Raw genomic sequence first — 24,378 nt, 5'->3', positions numbered from 1 at the left:
TCTGGCCTCAGCATCTCCTTTTCAGCGGCAGCCCAAGACACTGATTCCTTGAAGGTGAAGCCTGAAACGACAGCTTAATACCCATGAAATTGTTTTTTCATGCCTATTAGTGTCCTCACTCTTCATGCTGGATAAACAGGCTCAGAAGTGGTTTATATGCCAGGTTGTTTTCCTTCTGAAAGATGATCCTTAAAGTAACTTCAGAAAACAGAAGGGCAGCTCTAGAGATGAAAAAAAAGGAAGCCATGACTATGTTTAAAAGCCTTTCCATAGCTAAGATGCTGTTCACAGAAGCTGTAAAATAATCTTCCACCAGTTACTAACTTTAAAGTAATTGAGAACAATAGGACTTACAAGAAAAAAGAATGCCTCTGAGGGTAGTGTCATGGGTCATTTTCCTGAAGGTAGTTGAGATGAAACAAAAAGTACTCCATAGCCTGATATGGGCCACTTCAGGAGATAAAACTCTGAGTATTTAACTCTTGAAAGGGACAGAGAGTTAGCAAATAATGGCATGGATGAGAACGGTTGTGGTAATGGCTCATTTTCCTGAAAAATCAACAAGACTGGCCAAGAAAGAATGGACCTTCCATATTGCTTTGGAAATCCTCCAGTACGTAAGTTTCACCTTTACAATATCTTTGTAATCCAGGGTCAGGGACTGTGGGTCAGCTTTCCCAAATGCACTCAATGCCCTTGATCACAAAGGGAAGGACCCACACAGTTTAAGATTCTAGCTTGGAGAAGTTGGATGGAAGACTAGAAGACACACTAAAACCCATTTCAGGAAGCTGGAAAGATGGCCTTTCCCAGGGAGGCTATGACCACGCTAGAATCCCAAGTGTTTTGGTGGACAGAGCCCTGGCTTTTATTCAGGTACAGGGATCCCCTGCTTTCTGAGAGTTCACTTTACTCCACTTGGCTTTTATGGAAGACCTACATTAGTATCTGCTTTATTTAACCAAAAGAAATCCACAAAGGATTTTCAGTATTACAAAAAAAATAAAAAAGGCAAAAAGTGAAAAGACCATTCGGCGTTGGTTTTGCAACAGCCGTTGTAGAGGCAGCGTGCACCTGAGCAGTGAGAGCAGCACCGCCAAGCTCCCTCCCCAGGATCTACACTCAGCATCTCAGCACCCAGCCGCCATAGCTCTGAGCTGTGTCTGTGAGCATCGGTGTTTCATCTCGATTTATTCTGTGCCTCCGTTAGCAAGACGTATTCTAAGGTAATTGCTTCTTTATGCCATTTCAGCTTAGGAAACGTTTCATAGGAACCTCGACTTTCCAATAGTAGGGGGAAATTGGAGGACGCCAAGATTGGAGGACGCCACGTGATTCTCCAGGCCAAGGACTACCACTGGGCTATGAAGTTCAATCAATGGCCACAAAATAAGAGGAATAAAGAAGGATATGAAATCTCTAAGCTCAAGGAGATAAATAAGAGAGATGAGACCTTCAGAGGCAGACAGAAAAGCAGAAGCTGCAGGATCTCCATTCACGGTTCTCAGAAAAACAAAGTTGCGTCAGACAAGACTGAATGACGAGAGGGTTTGACAGCAGGTTCCAAGGAATACACAAAAGGGAGGCAGGAGGATGGTTCTTGTTGAAGAAGGGTTTTCTGGAACGTCATCAAAGAGGACCCTATCTAATTAGTCAGAGCCTATCAGAGACACTCGTGAAAAGAAGCTTAAAACCAACACTCATTAAAATGAAGGTCAGATTCTTCGGTCTCAATGAAAGGTACGGGGACCTTTGTCAGAAGGTAATTCAAGGTGCTCTTTACTGAAAAAAAAAAAAACTGGGTGAGATGCTGACATGAGAGCATAGAAGTACTTCTCCCCAATTAAAATAAAAATAGAAGGAAAACCAGCTGTGTCAGTGTCTTTCTCTTACCTTATTTTATCTTCTCAACAATATGTGAGGTTATAAAAAAGGAAACAGAGGCTCAGGGAAGCAAAGCAGTTTTACCAGTGTTACCTAAATAGGAAGTTTCCACCCCAAATTTAAATCTGGAATTGAACGTTTCCAGGGTCCTTCCTGTTTCTGCAGCACACTGCCTCCGTATGGGCAGCGGTCTCTGTGTGGATGAAAGAGGAAAAAGACCAAGATAATGCTTGAAAGAGGAAAGTATGAGGTCTTTCTGTGAATGATTTGTATCAGAGAAAGAAACTACGGATGGAGATAGAAAATCCTCTCTTGGAACCTCAGAGCCGGTTACCTAAGCACCAGCTGGATACTGGGGATGAGGTATTAAATGTGCAATCACTCTTCTGCAGACCTGAGAAGCGCTCAGCCAGAAGGCTAGTGATCAGCACGGACTCTTGAGGGAAATCACTGCATCCCAGTTACTGACAGACACCTAGTCTAGACACATCTCTTACTGAGGATAAGTAGCATGGAAAAAAAATCAACTTGAGACTCACAGGAAAAGTATTGAAAAATCAAGATAAAGGGAATAGGAGATTGACAATACAGGGGTCATTCTTTAGAGCAGGAGTGGCAAGCTTTTTTGTAAAGGTCCAAATGGTAAATTTTCTAGGTGCTGCAGACCATACTGTTTCTGTCACAATCACCAGCTCTAAGGAAAGGCATGAAAACTGTCACAGACAACACGTAATGAAAGGGCGTGGCTGCGTCCTGATAAAATGCTATTTATCAAAACAGACGGCAGACCAGATTTGGCCCGTGAGCTGGAGTTGCCAATCTTTGCTCTAAAAATAAGGAAATTAAGGAATATAAATGATCAATAAACATTTGAAAAATATTCAGTTTAGTAGGATTCCAAAAATTACACATCTAAACAGCAATGCAATTGTTTATCAACAAACAAGTGACAAAATATTTTTCAAGAAGTTATTGTTAGAAGAGGTTCAGGAGCCACTGGTGCTGCGCTGAGACGCTTCAAAGCCTTATTAAGAATGTCTGGATCCCCATGAAGCCCTACTATACCCGAGTTTACCAGGAGATTTGGGTAGGAGTGGGGTTGTTGGGCTTCATTGTTTATAAAATTGGGAGTGCTGATAAAAGAAGTAAAGCCTTGAAAGCTCCCAGTCCTGCACCTGCTCATGGTCACCATTAACCAGAGTTATGCGGATAGAACGTCAGTCTGGCCGTGTTGGTTGGGAACGTGAGACATCGCGTTGACTTGTGGACATGCCGCTGCCCTCATGCATGAATAAACATACCTGTGAGAACCACGCCAAAAAAAAAAAAAAGAGAGATTCAGTAGGATGATTTTATATACTTCTGACAAAAGTATAAATAGGTATAATTTAGCTTAAAATTATTTGTTGTAGAAAATTATGTGTATATGTGTAATATATATGTATATTATGTTAAGTGAAATAAGTCACAGAGTGAAAGACAAATATTGTATGATATCACTTTTATATGGATTTTTAAAAAATCAAACTCACAGAAACAGAGACTAGAATGGTGGTTACCAGGGCCTGGGGGTTGGGATAAATGGGGAGATACTGATCAAAGGGTACAAACTTTCAGTTTTAGGACGACTAAGTTCTGCAGATCTAATGCACAGCATGATTATGGTTAACACTATATTGTACACTTGAAAGTTGCAGGGAAAGTAGAGATCAAACATTTTCACCACAAAAAAGGCAATTATGTGAGGTGATAGATGTGTTAACTAACCTTATTGTGGTAATCATTTCACAATATGTATGTATATCAAATCATCACATTCTACCCCTTAACTTTACACAATGTTATATGTCAATTATATCTCAGTTAAGCTGGAAAAAAACATACACGTGCATATATATGTGCCAATTTTATAAATATGTATTTAAACTGTATAAGATAAAGGCAGGGCAACAATCATAAAACATTAACAGTGAGTTAGGATATAAGAATATAGGAGCGTGCATCTTTTTCTTTCTGTATTTGAATTTTTCTACATAAACATTTTGTAATCAGCAAAAAGTTTTAAGATACAAAAGGAAACTCATAGGTTTTTGAGGCAGACCTGATCTGAAAGCTCTGTTACACTCTAGCTGATGATATTGGGCAAATTACTTTATATCTTTGACTCTCAATTTTCTCATTAAAAAAAGGAATTTAATTACATTTACTTCCCATAAGTTTTTCAAGGAGTTCATATATATAGAAAGCATCTGGCATATATTAGTTTCTCAATAAATATTAGTTACACTTTTGGGAAGATACAAATCTGGGATTGCACAGAAAAGGCTGAGAGATTAGGGAATTTGGGAATGATCGTTGTAAAAGTTTTGAAAGTTGAAGTGTGGGACGGCCAAGGGAGTTTTTGCTCATGGTGGGGGGAGCAGGTCAGGAGGGAAGAGACAGATGGAGAGTGAAAGAGAAGGAGACAGAAAGAGGGGAGAGTGGGGTGGGAGAGGAGAGAGAGAGAGAAAGGGAGGTTGACTCTTGTTTCAGAGAGATTTCTGTGAGTAGTGGGTAATGGATGTTTTTCCTTGTCAGGATTCAGGGGACTGTAAAACAGTTTCAATCAGGATCTGAGACAGAACTGCAGGAAGAAAGCACTCTGGTTTCTTTTCTGAACACAAGAGCTGAAAGAACAACCTTTCCTTCGAGGGAAACCAGCCAAGAGGCCCTGGGGATTAGGGGCCAGGGCCAAAGTCAGGGTTGAACACAACAGAACGCTCGGACAGCGAGCTTGGCGAACAGGTGCGCCTTGCGAGGAAGGTGGTGGCTGTATCACGAAGCCCACCGCTGGGAGTTTGTTCCCTAAAAGTCCCACAGGCTGCAGAACTCCTTGACGAGCCTCGGGTCGCAGTGGAAGCACTCAGGGAGGTGATGGAGGAGAATGGGAGACAAGAAGCAAGGAATACCAGAGAGACACAGTGAGAAAGGACTCGTCTCTCCCAGCGAGGTCTTTGGAGGGGAGGAAACTCCCACATCGCTGTTCAGGTCACCAGGGTATCTTCCGCTGACAGAGCCCCTGAGAAGACACCAGAGAGGCGTCAGCAGCAGTTGGGCAAAGAGTTCCTCAAATGTGCCTTGCTCTTCTCTCCTCCGAGCACCCCATGAAGTGCATCTTCACATTAGAAGCACTTCCCAAATTCTCCTTGTCTTGTCTCTTCCCAACATTCCTGCCCCCACCCTACACCCCACTAAACACACAGGGGTGCGTACATGCATGTGCACACACGTCTGCTCTTTTGGCTGACTCCTTTTTTAAACCTTTATTTCTCAGCGTTGGCACCCCTGTCTCTGACCTCCAGGAGGGTTAGCTGTGGCTTCTAGAACCGTACGCTGAAACCTGTGTGGCCCTCGTTGCTCTGCAGTGGTATCGCCTGCATGTTTGTCTATCTCACTCACCAGATTGTGGTGTGAAATTTGAGGACAGAGATGCTCTCTCGTGGTCCTGGTTGCCTTAGGTTCCCAGCACAGCATCTGGCTCACTAATGTAGCCGGTCTTCTCTTACAGTCACTTTGGCATGTCTCCTTCACCAGCATGCCAGCAGCTCCCCTTGGTGCTTTAAGACCCGACTCCTAGCACACGAGGCACAGTGATCTCATGAGTCATAGGGTGAGAAGCACAGGGGAGCCGCAGGCAGCAGAGACCTGTACATAATGGCGCATGATGCGCTTGGGCTGTGGCAACAGAGAGGACCAGAGCTGCAAAACAATTGCACAATTTCAGTCTAACTCACCTTCTGTCAGTCTTCCCCTGTGTCTCACGTTCCTTGCAATATAGTAAAGCATTTGCCAAAGACTGGGGAGAGATAAGTGTACAAAATCTGTCTACCAATCTCCAGTTTGACTGCTTGTTCTTGCTCTCCATACAATCTTGAATGTAAACCTGTAGTCTCTCTCTCCTTGGCAATAGTCGGCAACCCATTCTTGGTAGAACTGTGGACATGATGCCCTAGTTTGTAAGGAAATCAGAACAATAACTACTATTTACTGAGTGCTTACTCTAAGTCATGTCCTGTGCTAAATGTTTTACATACATTATTTCATTTAGTCCTCCAACAAAACTCCGAGATGAACATTATTGTCCCAATTTTGCAGATGAAGAAACTAATGGAGTTTGAGTAAGCTGTCCAAGGTCAACATCGAAAAAGTGTTATAGTCAGGATTTGAAAGAAGTCTTTCTGTCCTGTCTAAACTGTACTGCCAAGAATTATGGATAAAAGGGACTCACTAGAGATCACTCAACAAAAGTTTAGTTAGGAAAGAGCCCAATCACAAATTAAATGTTCAGCTACAATGGTAAGTGAGTTATCTAAAAGTCCAGGGGTCAGTTGGACTACTGAGAAGCATTCAGCCTTTAAGAGACTTAGGTTGTAGGGGTAGCAATCACAGACCTCAAAAGCATGTTGGAAGATGACCCCAATTAACACCACTGGGCATACTCAGTTTGGCTGTAATATCATGTAACTACTACAACATCCTTAAAGCTCCAGGTTCTGTTTTCAGAGTCACTGATGACAGTTTTGTTTTCAGAAAAAACAGGTAGAGTGGGATAAAGATTCCCAGTGGATATTTAGTCTCTAGCGGTGTCTATGACCCACATTTTAAGCCCTAGAAAAAAACACAGAACATTTGCCAAAAGGTCTGTCCATCATGCTGGTTCAGACAAAGATAAACCCAATTAGGTATAACCAACAAAATGAAGAAAGTTGCTGAGTAGAGGAAAATTCCTCACCATTAGAAAAGGCAGCAAGACAAATCTACTTTTCTAGGGGGTTTAAGAGTGCCTGGGGTAATGGGATTAACTTTGACATCTGTGCTTAGATTCCAACCTTTGGTGGTAGAAAAGCTTATAGCTTAATTTTGCAAGACCCAGCATGGAACCTTTGTTGGCCAGTAGGGAGATGGAGTCTGAGAAAATTGGATTACAGCTTCTGATATAAGGACTTGCAAGATCAAGAAAAAGTGCAATTGAAATCGTCATTCTAAGTGAAATAAGACAGAAAGAGAAAGAAAAATATCGTATGATATCACTCATATGTGGAATCTAAAAAAAAAAGACACAAATGAACTTATTTACAAAACAGAAACTGACTCACAAACATAGAAAACAAACATGGTTACTGTTGGGGAAGGGTGTGAGAAAGGATAAATTAGGAGTTCAAGATTTGCAAATACTAACTACTATATATAGAATAGATATATAAGTTTCTCCTGTATAGCACAGGAAACTATATTCAATATCTTGCAGTAACCCATAATGGAAAAGAATATGAAAACAAATATATGTTTGTATATGTATGACTGAAACATTATGCTGTACACCAGAAACTGACACAACATTGTAAACTGACTATACTTCAATAAAAAAAAATTCTTAAAAAAAAAAACAAAATAAAATAAATACTACCTTTCCTTTTTAAAAAAAAATAAGCAATTGTACCAGACAAGTCTTTCCCCGTGTGATATTTTAATTTCAGAAAAGTCCACAAGCTGGATAACCAAACCATCCCTGATCTGTCCCATCCAGCGAGTAAGCTGATCCTGGACTGCAACAGCTTTTGCTCCTGGTAACTGGGAAGGATAAATCCTTCTTAAAGACCATAGTTTTGAGCCCTTATTTCCCTCTTTTTAGAAAAAAGGACAACAGATCATGAAAAGTAAATTCCAAGAAGAAAGACTCCTCCACGTTCACTTGTTACAGATGTTCCTACTTGTATTTCATCACCCATATCAATCAGCAACCACCTTCCCTTGTTCTACCCCAAAACTACCCATGAGCTGGTCTCAGTGGTGATGCCCTTCCCAATGTTCTCATAACCCCTATCATGTACCCTACTGCATTATAATATAATAATGTGTCATCCCATATGAGGATGCAAGCTCTTTGTCTTACTCATTTTTGTAGGTCAGCGTCTAGCATAGTGTCATATACAAAGTTCTCAAGAAAGGTTTCTTCAGTGAATTTCCATATGAATGGATGAGTGAGTAAATGGTTGATCCACAGGTCCTCTGAAGGCTTGCTTTAGGAAGATGTGCCTGGGTGATCTTTCAGAACATTCTGGCTACTTCTGCATCCTTCAGATGAATTACTTAACATCACTGAAGTTCAGTTTTCTTACTTACAAAATGAAAGCAGTGCTACCCATTCCATTAGGCTGTTGTAAAGCTCAAAATAAGTACTTCATGCTGGGTGCCTGCCTATCCATGAACCGGATGCCGTTCTTTCCCTATGTTCAGTCTATCTTCTACTGGAAGAGGTTAGTTAGTGTTGTGCTGGGGCAGCAGCCATGCTACAGTGGGGGTAAAATAGTAACTTGGTGTTTGAGTCTGATATGTGCAGAGGATTTTTACCTGGCAGGGTAGGGGCAGTGATGAGGATCACATCAGTTCCCCAGTTCAGCCTACCTTACAGTGGAAGCTTTGTAAATTCGAGTACTTAAAAACCAATGAAGTTTTCTACAGAACAGAAACAGACTCACAGACATATGAGAACCATAAGAACAAATTTATAGTTATCAGGGGATTAAGGGGGTGAGAAGGGATAAATTGAGAATTCAAAATTTGCACCTCTTGGGGAGTGATGGAAATGCTAGCTATCTTGATTGTGGTGGTGGTTTCATTGGTGGATACCTCTATCAATATTCGTCAAATTGTACATATGAAATATGTGTAATTTACTGTACAGGAATCATACCATAATAACGGTGTAAACAAACAAACCAACAAACATAAAAATAGTGCCCAAACGTAAACTTCCCATAATGTTAAAGAATAAATACTGTGAGGAACCTCTTTGTCTCACAACACCTAAAAATGCATGGATAAAAGATGTTAAAATGCTTGTCTAAACTGTCAGCAAAATGATGGGAATCACTGGAAGCTAAAAATACAAGAAAGCACAAATCTTCAGAGGCAACCACCCTGAAGAAACAGGTCCCTGTGGTCATTGACTTATCACTGGTGGCCTAGAGCCTTTATTTTAATGGGCATCAAGCAAAGAGGGGGAGACAATGCCTAGGGTTTGAATCAGGTGAAGACAGAAAAAGATCTCTAAATAAATAGTTCAAGACCCAGAAGTTGCCATTTTTCATGCGAGGGTAAACCAAAAGAGGAAAATCTATCCCACAAAAGAAAAGAGTACAGAAACTTTCTTATCTCAACTTTGCCTCGAAGTAGAGTATATCTTGAAAGTTTCTATTCACAAATGGTCCTCATGAAGGTTTAGAGCCAAATTGTAGAATTCCTACTACCTATGTTGTCCCCAGATACTCAACTTTAGAATTTTATTTAAGCTGATTCAAGATGTGTAATGCTTTCCTGGAGAAATATACCTTAAATAAAGGCCTCAAATTATTCCCTCAGGTAATTATAAACTCTCTGAATATAAAAATTATAAAACATAGGAGGAAACAAGTCAATTGAGTGAAGATAAGTAGAAATAACAAATAACAGAATTATAGCTGCAAAAATGGATGATGCTGGAATTATCAATTAAGAAATACAGACTAAGTAAGTTTGATGAGCTTAATAAAAAAAAGAGAATATTTGGAGTATAACAAGGTACCGGAAACTATAAAATATGATCAGGTGGATTTTGAAAAAAGAGCCAAATAGATCTTCCAGTTAAAAAAAAAACACATAATAAATGAAATTAGAAATTAAGTGGATGGGTACAGCAATCTATACAATGGGAGAGAGAATTAATGAGCTGGAAGAAAAAACTTAAGAGTTACCCAATATACAGCAGAGAGAAAAAGAGACTGAAAAAAATAAAACAAAAGTTAAAAGATGTTGAGAGAAGATGGTAGCAGTGGAGGTCTAAGCCATGCTGTTGCCCGGGGTGTGGCGCTGGCTCTGGGTTTCACTGAGAGGCTCCTGATCAGAGGGACCAACGTGTTGTCATAACTGGAGAGAATAGACTGAGAAATACACAAGCCACTATAAATATTGTTCTGGATGTTCTTGAAACATGAATAACATATTTGGAAAATGAACTCAGAGTGGCCTCTGAAAACTCCAAATTGTCAGTATGCACAGTTAAGCTCTGGATTGATGCTGGAAATTGATATGAAAATAAGAAGAATAACAGAGCAGCTCATTCTCTGGAACACAGAGATTTGAAAGGCACCAAAAAGAGAGTCAAATTAGATCTGGAACATAAAAATGAAAACATGGGTGCTCACATTAATGCCTATACCTTCAGAAAGTAGACCATAAATTATGCCAAAGAATTCTCTAATGATTTGCCAAGAGCTGTAGACATTCTTGCTGAAATAACATAAAACAGTACATTGGACAAAGCAGAGACAGAATATGAGTATAGGATAATCTTTAGGGAGATGTGCAAAGTCAAAGCCAATTTACAAGAAGCTGTATTTTACTGTTGTCATGCCACAGCTTATCAAAATACCGCACTGGATGGACAGTTTGGGGACCAACTGAAAATGTAAATCTATACATTATAAAGACTTAGTGAACTGTATAAGCACACATTTTTTTAACAAGGGGCCAAAAATAGTCTTTGCTGTAACTGGAGGAGTCTCCTATGATGAACAGCATAAGTTAGCCAAGTTTCATTTTGGTAACTTTTTGTCCACACACAAAGGAAAAATAACAACCTCCCTGCCAATTCACAGGAAGTGAGATTCCTTTGAGGGATGACAAGATGCCTCTGACACACCTTGCAAGAGCCGTCGAAGCTGTTGGCTGGAAATATCCAGATACACTCTCTCTCACAGTTGCAAACACACTGATTGGCAAGTATGATTGCCATTTCAGAGGAGGACTGAATGTATATTTAGGAAGCCAGCCCAGCTCACCTGTCGTGGCAATCTCTGCCACGGCTTGAAGTCTTTTCAACATTTCCTACAAAGATGCAGGATTGTGGGGAATCTATATGAGCTGTGCATCAGCCCTTGTTGCAGACATGCTCCATGTTGTTCAGAAAGACTAGATGTGACTCTGTATGAGTGTCACTGGAATTAGAGTTGCACAAAAATTCTTCCAAAAACAAAATATGTTTTTGCAACTCTGTGGTTCAACTTTATGGTGAAGAGATTGGTAGGCAAATGCGATGCTGTGATAGAAGACTTCCCATTCCCGAACTTGGAAGCAGGAACTGATGCTGCAGATGCTGAGACAGGGCAAGCGGTGTGCACCAAACGTGTTTATGGTAAGAGTTCACCTACTGCTGCTGTTGGTTCCATTGAGCGAGATTTTAACTGGATTTGCAGTAACATATGCTGGTTTTGATTTAAATTCTTAGTCAAAATATTTTGAACATACTTATTAATAAAAGAGAGCTCTGCAAGTTTTAAGCTATAAATTATTTTTTTAAGTGAACAAATATTTATAATGAAGTATATTTGGAAAAGAAGACATGGAGGCTATACTTCAGATATCTAATCAGAGTTCAAGAAAGCGGTAATAGAAAAAATGTAGAATAAGGCAACATTCAAAGAGATGTTGACTAAGAATTTTCGTGAATTTACAAAGAAATGTTCAAATTTAGGAAACCCAATGAATTTCTAGCAGAATAAATGAAAAGAAATACAAAGCTAGATAGATATATTGTAATGATATGGTAGAATACCAAAAGAAGGGAAGAAAGAATGAAGGGGGAGAGGCGGGGGTGGGAGGAAAAAGAAAGGAAAGAGAACGAGAGAAAAGGAAGAAAAAATAATAAAAGAAAATGAAAAGGAAAAGAAAGAAAATCTTAAAGGCAGCCAGAGAAAAACACATTACTGAGAAAGGAACAAATTGGATTGACACCTGGTTTCCCAATAGGCACTATGAAAATGAGAATGTAATAGAATTTTTTTTTTAAGCAGAGAGGAAACAATCATCAATCTAGAGTGACATTACCATACGATCCAGCAATTCCACTCCTGGGTATACATCCAAAAAAACTCAAGATACTAGTTCAAAAAGATACATGGCACCCCAATGTTTTACAATTTATTTATTATTTGTAGCATTGTTTACAATTGCCAAGATATGGAAAGCAATCTAAGTGTCTATCAACAGCGAATAAAGAGGGTGCGGTATACACACACACACACGCACATACATATACATACACAATGGCATACTACTCAGCCATAAAGAAGAACAGACTTTCGCCATTTACAGCAACGTGGATGGATTTGGAGGGCACACATTGCACCAGTGTCAGTTTTCTAGTTTTGACCGTGTTCCATAGTTATGTAAGATGTAATCACTGGGGAAAACTGAGTGAAGAGTTCATGGGGCTTTTCTACTATTTTTGCAATTTACTGTGACTTCATAATTCTTTCAAAATAAAATACCTATTAAGGCTTTATTTTGCCAAGTTTTTGGCAGCAAGGATGAACAAAACAGGGCTTTAGAAAATCCTGCCGTTTGGTTAACTTTATAATCCTTTTGGGATAATAGGTAAGACCCAAATATATTAAAGATAGAAATAACAACCAAAAAAGGGTTGCAGCTATCTGAGTAGTGCTAGGGTTACAAAGTCCAGCAGTGCCAAGACCCGAGTATCGAGAGCTTCAAATAACAATTCAAAATGCCAACTGTTGAAAAAACAGCTTTGGGTCAATGTCAAATTCATGCAGTCAAGGTGGAAAATAGGATATCCCAATGTTAGACCAAAAAGCCTTGCCCCAGAACAGCCCTCAGTTTTCTGCATGGGAAATTATCTAAAATACATCCAGCCACATATGACATTCAGGTACTAAGTGGCATGATTTTTTTTTTTTTAACGTTTTTTCCATAACTGATCATCACTTGCTCTCCCAGGCCACTTGCCAACTTAAGCAAGAGGGTGTGACCCCTGGGCACAGGTCCTGGTCACTGGGCAAGCTACCCATGTTCTGGGAGGACCTCCAGGGCCACATAAATTATGCAGACCCTCCTGGACAGAGAGCAATCCGTCGCTTCTTGAGTGACCCCTCTTCCCATCTTATTTTAGTAAGACTAATGTTACCAAGATCCCATGTTTTCCTTGGCACTGAGCCCTTAGAGATTTTTGTTCTTTGTTCACCCTTTTTTAAAACAAATTAAAAGCAGTTTATTATGTAATATTCTGTGCTTACAGTGGAACATGTGTAGTATATACAAAGCCACGGCCAACAGAAGAATCCCAACATGAACAGTACCATCAACACGAACTGTGTCCTCCTCCCCATTTCCCATCCTCCTGCCTTCCCCTCAAAATAACCACTTTCCTGAATGCTGTGTTTGTCATCTCTTGCTTTTTAAAAAATAGTAGCCCGGGGGAGGGTGCAGCTCAGTGGTAAGAGTGTGTGCTTAGCATGCACAAGGTCCTGGGTTCAATCCCAGTAGCTCCACTAAAGAAAAAATAATTTTAAAAATAATTAATTAAAAATAGTAGCCAGCAATGTAGGTATCCCCAAACAATGCTGCTGAGCTTCGTTTGCATTTTTGCTAATATGGACTGTGCTTCTTTTTATTAATGGTCTTGTACATGCACCTGTGTGAGAGTTTCTGTAGGATACACACCTGCGAGTGGAATTGCTGGGCCACAGAGATATAATCTTCACTTGCCTTAGACAGTGCCTAGTTGTATTATTTTAAAGCCCAACCATAGTATATGATTCTGCTTTTCCACATCCTCACCAACACTTAGTATTATCAGACTTCATAATTTTTTGGTTCATCTAGTGGATTTAAAATGATATCTCAATTGTGATTTTAATGTGCATGCCCCTGATTACTAAGGAAGTTGAGAATCTTTTACTATCTTGACTAGTCATCTATATTTCTTTTTGTGAATTACCTTATCATGATAGTTGGACATTTTGTGACAGGTTGCAGGCATTCTTTATATGCTCTGCATCCTAGTTCTTTGTCAGGTGTGATGTCAAGATTTTCTCCAGGTTTGCAGCTTATCTTTTTACTCTATGATAATTTCGGCAAGTGGAAGTTATGAATTTTAATGAAGTGAAATGTTTTCGTCTTTTCCTCTTTGGTTTGTGCTTTTTGTGGCTTTCAATTCCATAGAGAAGGAGGGACTCATTGTGAAAGGGAACGTTTTTAATCTTTTAGAGGAAAATACAGGAAGAATATCTTTATGACGTTTGGGTAAGGAAGGATTTCTTAAACAAGACCCCGAAAGCGCTCATCATAAACCACTGCTATGTTAACGAACGTTTTTAACGATTGTTAGGATAAGTCAGGAGGATAAGCTGAGCCCTAGCCACTGCTGTTTTCATTACGTTCCCTGCTCAGAGCTGCTGTTGAAGGGCTGGTTTCAGAACAATAGGCTGCCGGCACCACCACGGCGGCTGCCTCTGTCCTCATTCCCATCCTTCTTGCCCCCACGGCCACCACCTCCCCAGAAGGGAGGCACAGGGACCCACAGCAGTTTCTTCACCTTTAATTCTTCTTTGTTACTAGAGCTGATGGGGGTCTGTTTCCGCTAATCTTAACTGTGGCAAAAAGCTCCAGGATGTCTATTCTTCTGGTTACATATGGAATTTCCTGGACTTCAGTTGATTGCTTGGGATGGGGGCTGATTAGATGCAGCTATTTCCAGGCATCCTTGCCTTTTCTTTTCCTGAAAAACCATTGTGTTAGCAGCGTATTTTTAGGTGGGGCTACATTATTCACATACATTTTCTTTTCTTTTTCACGGTACAAGTACAAACCAAATTTTCTTCCAGAGGAAAAAAAAAAAACCACAAGCTAGCATTGAGTGCTACTTTCTTTTTCTTTTTTAAAATTTTAACATTTTGATTTAATTTAATTTTCAAAATTTTGCTGGGGGGAGGTCATTCGGCTTATTTATTTATTTTTTGGTGGAGGTGCTGGGGATTGAGCCCTGGACCTTGTACCTGCCAGGCATGTGCTCTGTCGCCGAGCTACACCCTCCCCACCAAGTGCTACTTTCAACAGTCTTATTCTTTGCAATACTATCTGTGTAGTCGTTGGAATACTGTGCTTTCATCATTTCTATCATTTTAAGGCCCATTTTTTTCCTCACATGCCATCTCACGAGGCTTCCCTCCCCTCCGCTCGTCCGTCCCCTTACATCTATGTATGGGTCATCATCCTCTTCTCCATCGGCATCTTCTCAGCTTAGCTGAACACTCCAGGGAGCCTCAGTGGGGGTGAGGCTCCCTCATGATGAATGGGTTTCTTTTCACTCTTCGTAATGTGCTGGCTTCCACTCAGGGCAGCTAATTTCTTTGTAGCTACTTGGAGTAAGCAGATTAGGTTACCAGCATTGCTGTTTATCTCATTCTAGAGTCAATGATCCAGTTCACATGATCACCACCTATAAATCTGGGAAACTATTACACAGAAGCCCTAGCAATTGATTAGTGAGTATTTCCTGGAATGAATCATTTATAAAACAACACTTTGATTCCCAGACTATTCATGAGGCATATAGGACCTAGTGAGTTGCTTATTTGCTGACTGTTGGATGATATTCATTTTTTTCCTGCTGTAATATCTGAATCTTACCCCCATTTTCTCAGTGTTCTGGCCACCAGCTCTTCCTCATTTCTTTGTCTCGTGGTTCTGTCTGAAACCATCTCAGGTAGATGTTTGTAAGACAGCTGATCTTGAGTTTCCATCTGTCTGTTGGTTTTGATGGCACTGAAATGTCACGGTTGTTTTGGTCCTTGAAGCAAATCACAACCAAGATCTGCCTTCCCAGGTCCAGCCATTCATGTCAGAGGAAAAGGGGGAAGGGGACGTGTGGGTAGAGGATACACAGACCGCCCTGCCTCTCCTCCCACGACCTGGATGGTAATGGGGCATGCTGATGGAGAATGGCTGCCTTCCAGCTTTAGCGGCTGCTTGAGGCTGGAATCCTTGGTTTTCTACATGCAAAGTATTTATGATCTTGTATATGCCAGACACTACATTGCAGACTGTACTTAAAATCTGGGTGGGACCAGAGGTCAGATAATAATTGCTGTCTTACACCAAGCACTTTCTGTGAACAAGGTGATCTGTGCTAAGACCTTCATAGCATCTTATTTAATCTCATAACCATTGCATGTCCTAGGTGTGGTCTGAGACTGACAAGGCTGAGAGAGGTTGGGCATATTTTCCAGGTCATTCAACTAGTAAGTGAAGAAGTTAAATTCAAACATAGACTTATCTAACTCAATAGGGTGCTTTTAATCACTACACTGTCCTGCCTCCCTCTTAAAAACATAAATGGTAGGCAGAATTACATGGTGGTAAGTAAAAAGACGTTACCAAAAAAGTGAGTTCACGGTAGGCTTGAGTAGTTACTGGCTACAGAGCAGAAGGAAGGGGTTCACAGAGAGCATCCAATCCCATGTTTCTCAAACTCTTGCTTTCAAGCGTACTAAAAAACCACATAATATTACAAAAAAAATCTTCAATGCTTCTTGAGTTTGCATGTCACCCTTTCACCAGGAACATGCTAATCTTCCCTGTGTCTTTCCAATTTTAGCAATGTACCACCAGTGAGCACGCTCAAGCTTTTTAACTTACAACCCACAGCATGACATGAATTTTACATTACAACCCCATAAACACACGTATAGACAACTGAAACAAAACTTCACGTCACAAGACTTGCCCTCTTCTATGCAGTGCACTCTATTTTTCTATTATGGTTTACATCTTTCTTTTAAAATGATTCTGGTCACGGCCTGTCAAATAGAGTTTATGACCTATAAATACTGCCCTAAAAACCTCAACAGATGGGGAAACTGACACCTGGAGATGCGTTGAGTACCTAGCATGGTGTCTGTGTCTTTGCTCTATCTCTGTATGTGACCCAGCACACTCATGTGGCACCTCAGTGGCAGAGCTGGGGTAGAGTCCAGATTTCCTGATTCCCAATCTAAGGTTTTTCAGTCAAGGAAAGTTTGTCAAAGGGGAGGGACTCTCCTATGGCAGTTTCTTCACTGGCACTGGCAGAAGTGGGAAGAAACGGCGCAGCTGTGGGAGCCTCACAGTGGGCCTAGTCCAAGGTTACCAGGTGTTAGAACAAAGCTGTCCAGTTCCAAAGCCCATGCTCTTTCTGTGGTTGTCTATCTTATTTGTTCAGAAAAATCACCTGGGAGCCCTTCCACAATACTAATGCCCAGGCAACACTCAGATCACTGAATCCAACTATTTAGGGACGGGGACTGGCCTGAAAGCTTCCCCAGGTGATTTTAAGAGAGGTACATCCTCAATGCAGTGTAGACAATATCCCTTAAAACCATTCCTTCATAGCAGCATGATATACAATGGCCAAGACATGGAAGCAACCTACGTGTCCATTGACAGACGATTGAATAAAGGAGTTTTGGAATATTTATGCAATGGAATACTACTCAGCCATAAAAAAGAATGAAATGATGCCATTTGCTGCAACATAGATGGACCTAAAGATAGTTATTCTAAGTGAAGTAAGCCAGAAAGAGATGAAATATACCACATAATATCCCTTATATGTGGAAACTAAAAAAAGATACTTATTTACAAAACAGAAATAGACTCATAGACACAGAAAACAAACACATAGTTACTAAAAGGAAAAGGTGGGGAGAGATAAATTAGGAGTTTGGGATTAGCAGATACAAACTACTATATATAAAATAGATAACAACAAGGTCCTACTGTATAGCACAGGGAACTATATTCAATATCTTGTAATAACCTGTTATGAAAAAGAATACACATATATGTATGACTGAATCACTATGCTGTACACCAGAAATTAACACAACATTGTAAATCAACTACATTTCAACAAAAATAAAAAAAATTCCTGCTTATCCTTCAAATTCCCAGCCAAAGTGCTCCCCTCCCAGGCCCATGGAGTCCTGACTCAAATTCACAATCAAAAGTAACTGCTTTTCCATTATTGCATTCACTTGGCACTCTTAGATCCTTTCATCCTGTGCGTCTCTCCTGCAAGTGTATGATGCACTTACTGAGTCCAGAGTGTATGCCTTAGTGATCACTGTATCCAAGAGTGCAATAAATATTTACACAATACCCTTTGCTCAGATGGCCCTCCTCCCCCAAACCACCCAGGCCTCTGAAATCTACCGTGATTCAGCTGTCCCTGCTAATGAGGGTGATGAAAATTCTCCCCAGGATCAGTTCCACCAAGGACAAGGACACTCACTCTGGGAGTGGCAGAGCCCTGACCAGTGGAAACAACAGTCCCTGCAGGCAGGGAGACGGCAGCATCCCTTCCGGTGTGGCTGGGCTTTCTCTCCCACGCCTCCCCCTCCTGTCCTCTCCTCCAGGTTCTCGGATTTCTAACGAGGTAGTGTGGCCCAGGGCGCAGCACCCTGCACAGGAAGTGAGGAAGACGGACTTCCTGTCCTGGCCATGACCGTCAGCGTGTCCTGCAGTAGGGCCTCACTTTTCCGTTTTGTTTGCTGGGACTGACAACATTCCAAACTCAATTGTCACCCTCTGCTCCTTTCCCCCTTGGGGATTATATAAGAACTCTTATATATAAAAACAAACTCTGTTCAGGTCCTTGAGCTTTTCTGAGGACAGCTTTGTATAAATATAAGATACCTTTTGTTATTGTTTGTAGCCCAAGGGATTTGCAGAAAGAAGTTAAGAGCCAGCGATGCTCATTTTTATAGGCAGAAAATAGCTGCTGGAAAAACAACCTGGTGTGTAGAGCACAATGTTCTTATTGAGCAGACAGAATTATCTTTCCTAGGCAGCCATGAACACAAAACACCTGGTGCACACGTTTCCTGCCCCTTCACATATTTTGAAAGAAAGAGACCTTTTACCCTGACCTGTCAAGCAAAGATCTTCATGAACTTCTGTCCACAGACTGAAACAGTTATCTTGGCTTGCCGCCGTGGATTTAAATGGTAAACATAGCTGAGCGTCACTCTTAGGGCATCTTCTCCACTTATCACTCAGATCTTATCAGATCCACACATGCACTTCTTCTTCCTTAAAATTACAGCCCACTGGATGCGTTAGGAGTCAGGGGCTTCCTGACACATCTACCCAACACCGTGTTGGGTGCTGTTTGAGAAGATGGGGACCCAGAAGACTTGATCCTGACCTGGACATGGTTTAAAAACTTTGGAGAGAAAACTAAATACAGCCACTGAAAACTTTTAAAGAATCATACAGATCTATTCTTAATAAGATTTGCTCCCTACTTTAATGACTCAGAGGTGTTTAAGTATTGAAATTCCTCAAAAAACTAAAAATAGACTCACCATATGATCTAGCAATATATCCAGAGGAAACTCTAATTCAAAAAGACACATGCACCCCAATGTTCATAGAAGCACTATACACAATAGCCAAGACATGGAAACCACCTAAATGTCCATCAGCAGATGACTGGATAAGGAAACTGTGATATATTTATACAATGGAATACTACTCAGCCATAAAAAAGTAATGCTATTTGCCAGCAACATGGATGGACCTCATCCTAAGTAAGCTAGAAAGAGAAAGGAAAATACCATATGATATCACTCATATGTGGAATCTAAGAAAGAAAAGACACTAATGAACTTTTCTACAAAACAGAAATAGACTCACAGACATAGTAAATAATCTATGGTTACCAGGGGGAAAGGAGGTGGGAAGGGATAAGTTGGGAGTTCAAGATTTGCAGATAGTAACTACTATATATAAAATAGATAAACAACAAGTTTCTACTGTATAGCCCAGGGAACTATATTCAATATCTTGTAGTAACCTATAATGAAAAAGAATACGAAAATGAATATATGTCTGTATACATATGACTGAAACATTATGCTGTACACCAGAAATTGGCACATTATAACTGACAAAATTTCAATAAAATTTTTTTTTAATTTTTAAAAGACTTCAGAGGTGTTTAAAGAAGGTAATCAGTGTGAAAAAGCTCCACAGAGGATGAGGATGGTGCTCAGTAAAATCAGTTAAGTGGAGAAAGGAAACCGGAAATAGGTCTTGAAGGACAAAAAGCATCTGAAATGGTGAAGGAAGGAGCAAATAGCTGTGCGGGGAAAGCCACGTGGCACAGAGCTGAAGGACCGACTTTGCAGTGAAGCAGATTGACCTGGGCATGCCGCTCGCTGACGGTGGGTTTCTGAGCAAGTTAAGTAACCTCTCTAGGCTTTACTTTCCTCTCCCATTATAAGTGAATGCTAATACCTCCGTCTTAGGTTTGGGGAAGAATTAGAGAGATAAATGTAGGCAAAGTTCTTAACACATTGCTGGGCAGATAGTAAGTACTCAAACAATGTATATTTATCATTATTGTTGTTATTATTACTAGGGGAAATATGAACAAAGGCAGGAATTGCTTAATCTGAAAATCAATTTTCCCCATAATAAAATAATCAAGAGACACGATCTTTATGTAAATTTGAGCAACGAGCACCTGCCCACTGCAGCCTTGTGAAGGGAAGATAATGTGTATTTATTACCTCCCACAAACTCTGACTTCCTGCCTCTTCCCTTTCTTTCCACATCCTTCCCCATCCCCACTACGTCGGTATCCCCACTGTGCCACAGACAGCCCACAATCTTGTTTCTTTGTCCTCTCCTCTCCCATGCTCCTTCCTTACCCCTAGGCTGGAGGAGAGACAGATGAGTCACAGGGATGGAGCTGCCATGGCGGCCTTTGAGGCAACGATGACAGAATATGGATAGGGTCTAGGGACAGAGATTCTCTTGGTTACATCTTGATCCTACCAAGTCATATATGGACAGCTAACCAACCCTAACACAAGGAGTGCTCAGAGGAGAATTTCCAGTTTCTTTACAGATCAAATTTTCAAGAGTGAAAACTCAGGAATTGTATATTTTCTTTCTGGCAGAGACGTGGATTGGCCACAAGCGCCATATCTAAGCTGTGATGTCACAGGTCATTAGGGGTGTTGTGCTGTTTGGGCACTGCACACGAAAGCCTAATGCAGCATGCACTTGTCATACTGTGAGGGTTGGTGACCAATGGCTTTGCAGCAGGACCCTTCCCTGAAGACTCATTCTTAAGAAGACCCACCCTTCTCCCTGCCCAGTTCACCCAGTGGATGACAATCACGTTCCTGCTGAACAGGCTGTGGCTTCATTCCTAGTTCATAAGGTTCTCTTGGCTTCCAATTACCTACAGGGTAAAACTCAAACTTCTTATCCCAGCAGATAAAGGTCTTCACATCCATCCCTGCCTTCTTCTCTGCCATCTCATCTCCTGCCATGGTCAGCTTCTCCCCAGTGCCCCCAAACACCACACCCTTTCAGGTCGTGGTCCTTCGAGATGAACAGCTCCCCTAACTTTCACCTGGTAAAAAGTTTTGCTCTCTCTACCAGAACCAGCTCTGGTATCATCTCCAAAGTAAAAACTATCATGTCTTCTCCAGCCTTTTTTCTGGGTGGTTTAGACTCCTAAAGTTTACCACATGGTAGATGCTTGAGAAATATTTCTTGAATGAATAAATGAGTTCTGACTTCAATAACAGCATTTATTAAGATACATGGTAATTGTCCTAATTCACTTGTTGGTTTCTTCATCAGGCTGTGAGTTTCTCAAAAGGATGAGGTGAAGGGAAGCTGTGTCCTTTATATCTGTATTCTAGGACCCTAATACCTCATAAGGTAGGCTTTAAGTCAGAGTTTGACAACCTAAAAAATTTCTAATATACCGTTTGCAAATTTTTTTCTCATTATGCATTCTTTATTTCGTGATGAAGCTGCCCTTCTCTCTAAATGCTGGGTTAGGAAGGGATAGGAAGACGTCTCCAGAATATAGCCAAGAATATGAAAAGCAGGAAAGCAGGGGAAGCCCATCTTAGATTAGAGTCTCTGGAATCAGAGGTTGGGTCTTTTGAAAGTGGTCTTAGGGACACCTTGTCAAAGAGTGAGGGAAGCAAGACAGGGCATGGGAGAAGCCAAGCAAGATATGGACTGAGCTACAGTCCAGCCTTAGTCCAACCCCATGGGAAGTTCTGGGACAAGGATGGCCTCACGGAATCATCCCTCCTGGGGGCAAAGGGGCTGGGGCTTTTATACTCCCGTATTAATAGTAGGCTGCAAGCACAACAGAGGTAGGGGGACAACCTCTCAGGCATTTCTGTGTGGAGCAGTTCCAGTGGACTAAGAGCGAGTCTTCAGAGAAGGGTCCTACTGCAAAGCCATTTGTCACCAACCCTCTCAGCAGCCGAGTGACAAGAGAACTTGGGCTGGTAAAAGGATCTGAGCAGCACAACAAAAGCTCCTACCACATCCTGAAAAGTAAAGATGATAGAAAGTGCTTACTCCTAGAAGGATTATGCAAACCTTTATTTAAAACCCATCTCCTCCTACTAGATCAACAAATCTCTCTGAATCAGTTGCACTCACTCCTTAACAAGTTAGAAACAGCAAGACGGAAGAGGGTACAGAGGTGCTTAAAGGTCAGCTCTCCAATAGAAGTAAAAAAGAAACAGGAACTCCAAAAAGTATAGCAGTCTGGAACCTGGTGGAGCCTTAGAGGGTTGTAAATTAAAGTCTAAAAAAGTTGAGATTTACAACGAGAAGAAGTTAAACAAGCTGTTTTGCATCCTATGTTTAAGAACACAGCATGATGTGCCATGTAATTTTAAAAGATTTCATTCGAGATTTGGAAGCTTCAGATATGTGAACAATTAGTAAGATTTGATTTTTGCAGATTATCTCCTTCCCTGCCAGCCCTGAATAAGTGAGGTGTTACTGAACTACCTTGGAGAACATCTGACCTCCAGGAGCCCACTGAAACTCCTTGGATCACAGCATGACTTCAAGTTTGTTTAAACGTCCTGAAAGTTCTGACTCCTCCTGGCACATGTGATTACATAACCAGAGCTGATAGAAACCTCCAGTCGTCACATATACACACAGTCTGGTAAAGAGGGAGCTCTAGCCTGGCCTCAGACACGGGGAGCTCAAGTACCTCCGCTCTCATTAACATCTGAGGACCCTAAGCAAGTCATTTGTCTTCTCTGGGTCTCAGTGTCTTCGTCTGTAAAGGAGAAATAATCATGTTTATCATGTTATTACTAATATTTATTATATTACATATTATACCAGTGTAATATGTTATACATAATATGTTGTTATATTTATTATGTTAATAATATTATTATTATATCTCATCAGCCTGCTATGAGGACACATGAGATAATGGTGGTGAAGTCGCTTTACAAGGTGTGAAAAATAATTAAAACAAAAGTGGAGTATTTGAAAAAACAAACACCCTTTAATTCCTTCTTTCAGATGCAATTTCTGAAAACCCATAAAATTGATGAAACAGACCTGGATGCTGCCTCCCATAGATTTGTTCTGTCCTGGTTCTCCACCATCTGGCCCCCTGTGCTGTCCTCCCGGTGGCCAGCCTGTACCCCGACTTCTTGGTCCTGGTTCAGAATGACTGCCTTTGGAGAATGGGGTTTCTCAGGAAGAACATTGCACAATCAGAAAACACTGATCTGCCAAGGCTGTAATATTTTTTTCCTGGAGCCCTTTCAGGAATGTGTCACAGGAGGTGGGGGAGATGGGCCACGGAACAGAGAGTACTAGGCACCAGCCACCAGGTAATAAAATGTCCCAGCATTCCTTTTCCAAATCTAATGAAGACATCAATCTTCATTAAGTCAAAGTGTCTGGGGTCCCCAGCAGTGACATTTACAGAGCTGCTTCAAAAAGTGGGAGGACTAAAAGGCAGGCCATCGAGCAAGAGGCAGTGAATTCTAGAACTCGATGATGTCTGTTTTCAACAAAGGTTGAATTTGCCAATAGCTATTATCACTGAACAGGAGCCCCAGACTCAGGGTGGTGCCACAGCCGTGGCACCTCCTCAGGCAAGCCGGTTATTCAGGGTTCCTCCCAACTCCCCACTCAGTGATGTCACGTGCATAGCTTGTAATTGACCCTGGTGGCAGTATTTACACCATGGAAACCGGCAGGTGCCACAGCTGGGGTCCCTCACTCCCACCCAGAGAGCCAGCTTACCAGCACACCACTGCTTAAGCTTGTATCCAAATGTCCATGAGATGCGTGGATTCCCGAAATAGCTCTCCAAAGAGCAGTGTTGTTCTTGAATTTCCGTGTGAACCCCTGGGGGGTAAAAAGTTTGTGTATATAAATATCAGAAATCCTTTGCTTTCAGATTCCGAACCACCTTCCTCATATAGCTTCTCTTTCCCTTCAGGCTAGTGTGGAGAATGGCTTACTATTGACTGAGAAAAGCCTGAGTCACTGTTATAACCTTGGCATTGTCAACCTGATTGTTTTTTTCCATGAATGTTTCCCAGGCTCCAGCCTCAGCAGGGTACCAAGGACGCTTATGGACCGCAATTACCCTGCAGCGAGTACACCCCGGAGCTTGCGGGATCCTATAGAAAAGCAGGGGCAAGATGCTCTCTGCTCGGAGGAATCTTGCAAAACAGATGGGATTCAGCTAAAAGTGGCCATCCTCAGTAGGAGAACATAATTTTCTTCTTTCTTTCCATACCACAGTGCAGGATTAATGAAGAA

At 41.2% G+C, this 24,378-nt stretch overlaps 1 long non-coding RNA gene, 1 other non-coding gene and 2 pseudogenes across 3 annotated transcripts; 2 read left to right on the top strand and 2 right to left on the bottom strand.

Annotated features, from left to right (window-relative positions):
- The first annotated feature begins 2,175 nt into the window (after window positions 1-2,175).
- Window positions 2,176-3,079, top strand: LOC105077729 (ATP synthase F(0) complex subunit j, mitochondrial pseudogene; annotated as a pseudogene).
- Window positions 3,080-3,214: 135 nt separating this feature from the next.
- Window positions 3,215-24,059, bottom strand: LOC123620005 (uncharacterized). Of its 2 annotated transcripts, none has more exons than XR_012500724.1 (3): window positions 23,158-24,059; window positions 5,323-5,622; window positions 3,215-4,942 (listed from the first exon to the last, which is right to left on the bottom strand). It is a non-coding gene; the product is annotated as an uncharacterized LOC123620005 (long non-coding RNA). The 2 variants fall into 2 exon arrangements; XR_012500725.1 differs by lacking the exons at window positions 3,215-4,942; window positions 5,323-5,622 and adding exons at window positions 11,562-22,112; window positions 22,796-22,864.
- Window positions 9,712-11,513, top strand: LOC105077730 (mitochondrial-processing peptidase subunit beta pseudogene; annotated as a pseudogene).
- Window positions 16,275-16,377, bottom strand: LOC123620012 (U6 spliceosomal RNA). Its single transcript, XR_006728727.1, has one exon. It is a non-coding gene; the product is annotated as a U6 spliceosomal RNA (small nuclear RNA).
- Window positions 24,060-24,378: the final 319 nt, after the last annotated feature.

This window comes from Camelus bactrianus, chromosome 2 (assembly GCF_048773025.1).
Source record: "Camelus bactrianus isolate YW-2024 breed Bactrian camel chromosome 2, ASM4877302v1, whole genome shotgun sequence".
In the NCBI taxonomy this organism is placed as follows: Eukaryota; Metazoa; Chordata; class Mammalia; order Artiodactyla; family Camelidae; genus Camelus; species Camelus bactrianus.
Note: the sequence above shows the minus strand (reverse complement) of the source record. Positions and strands in the feature narration are given on the sequence as shown.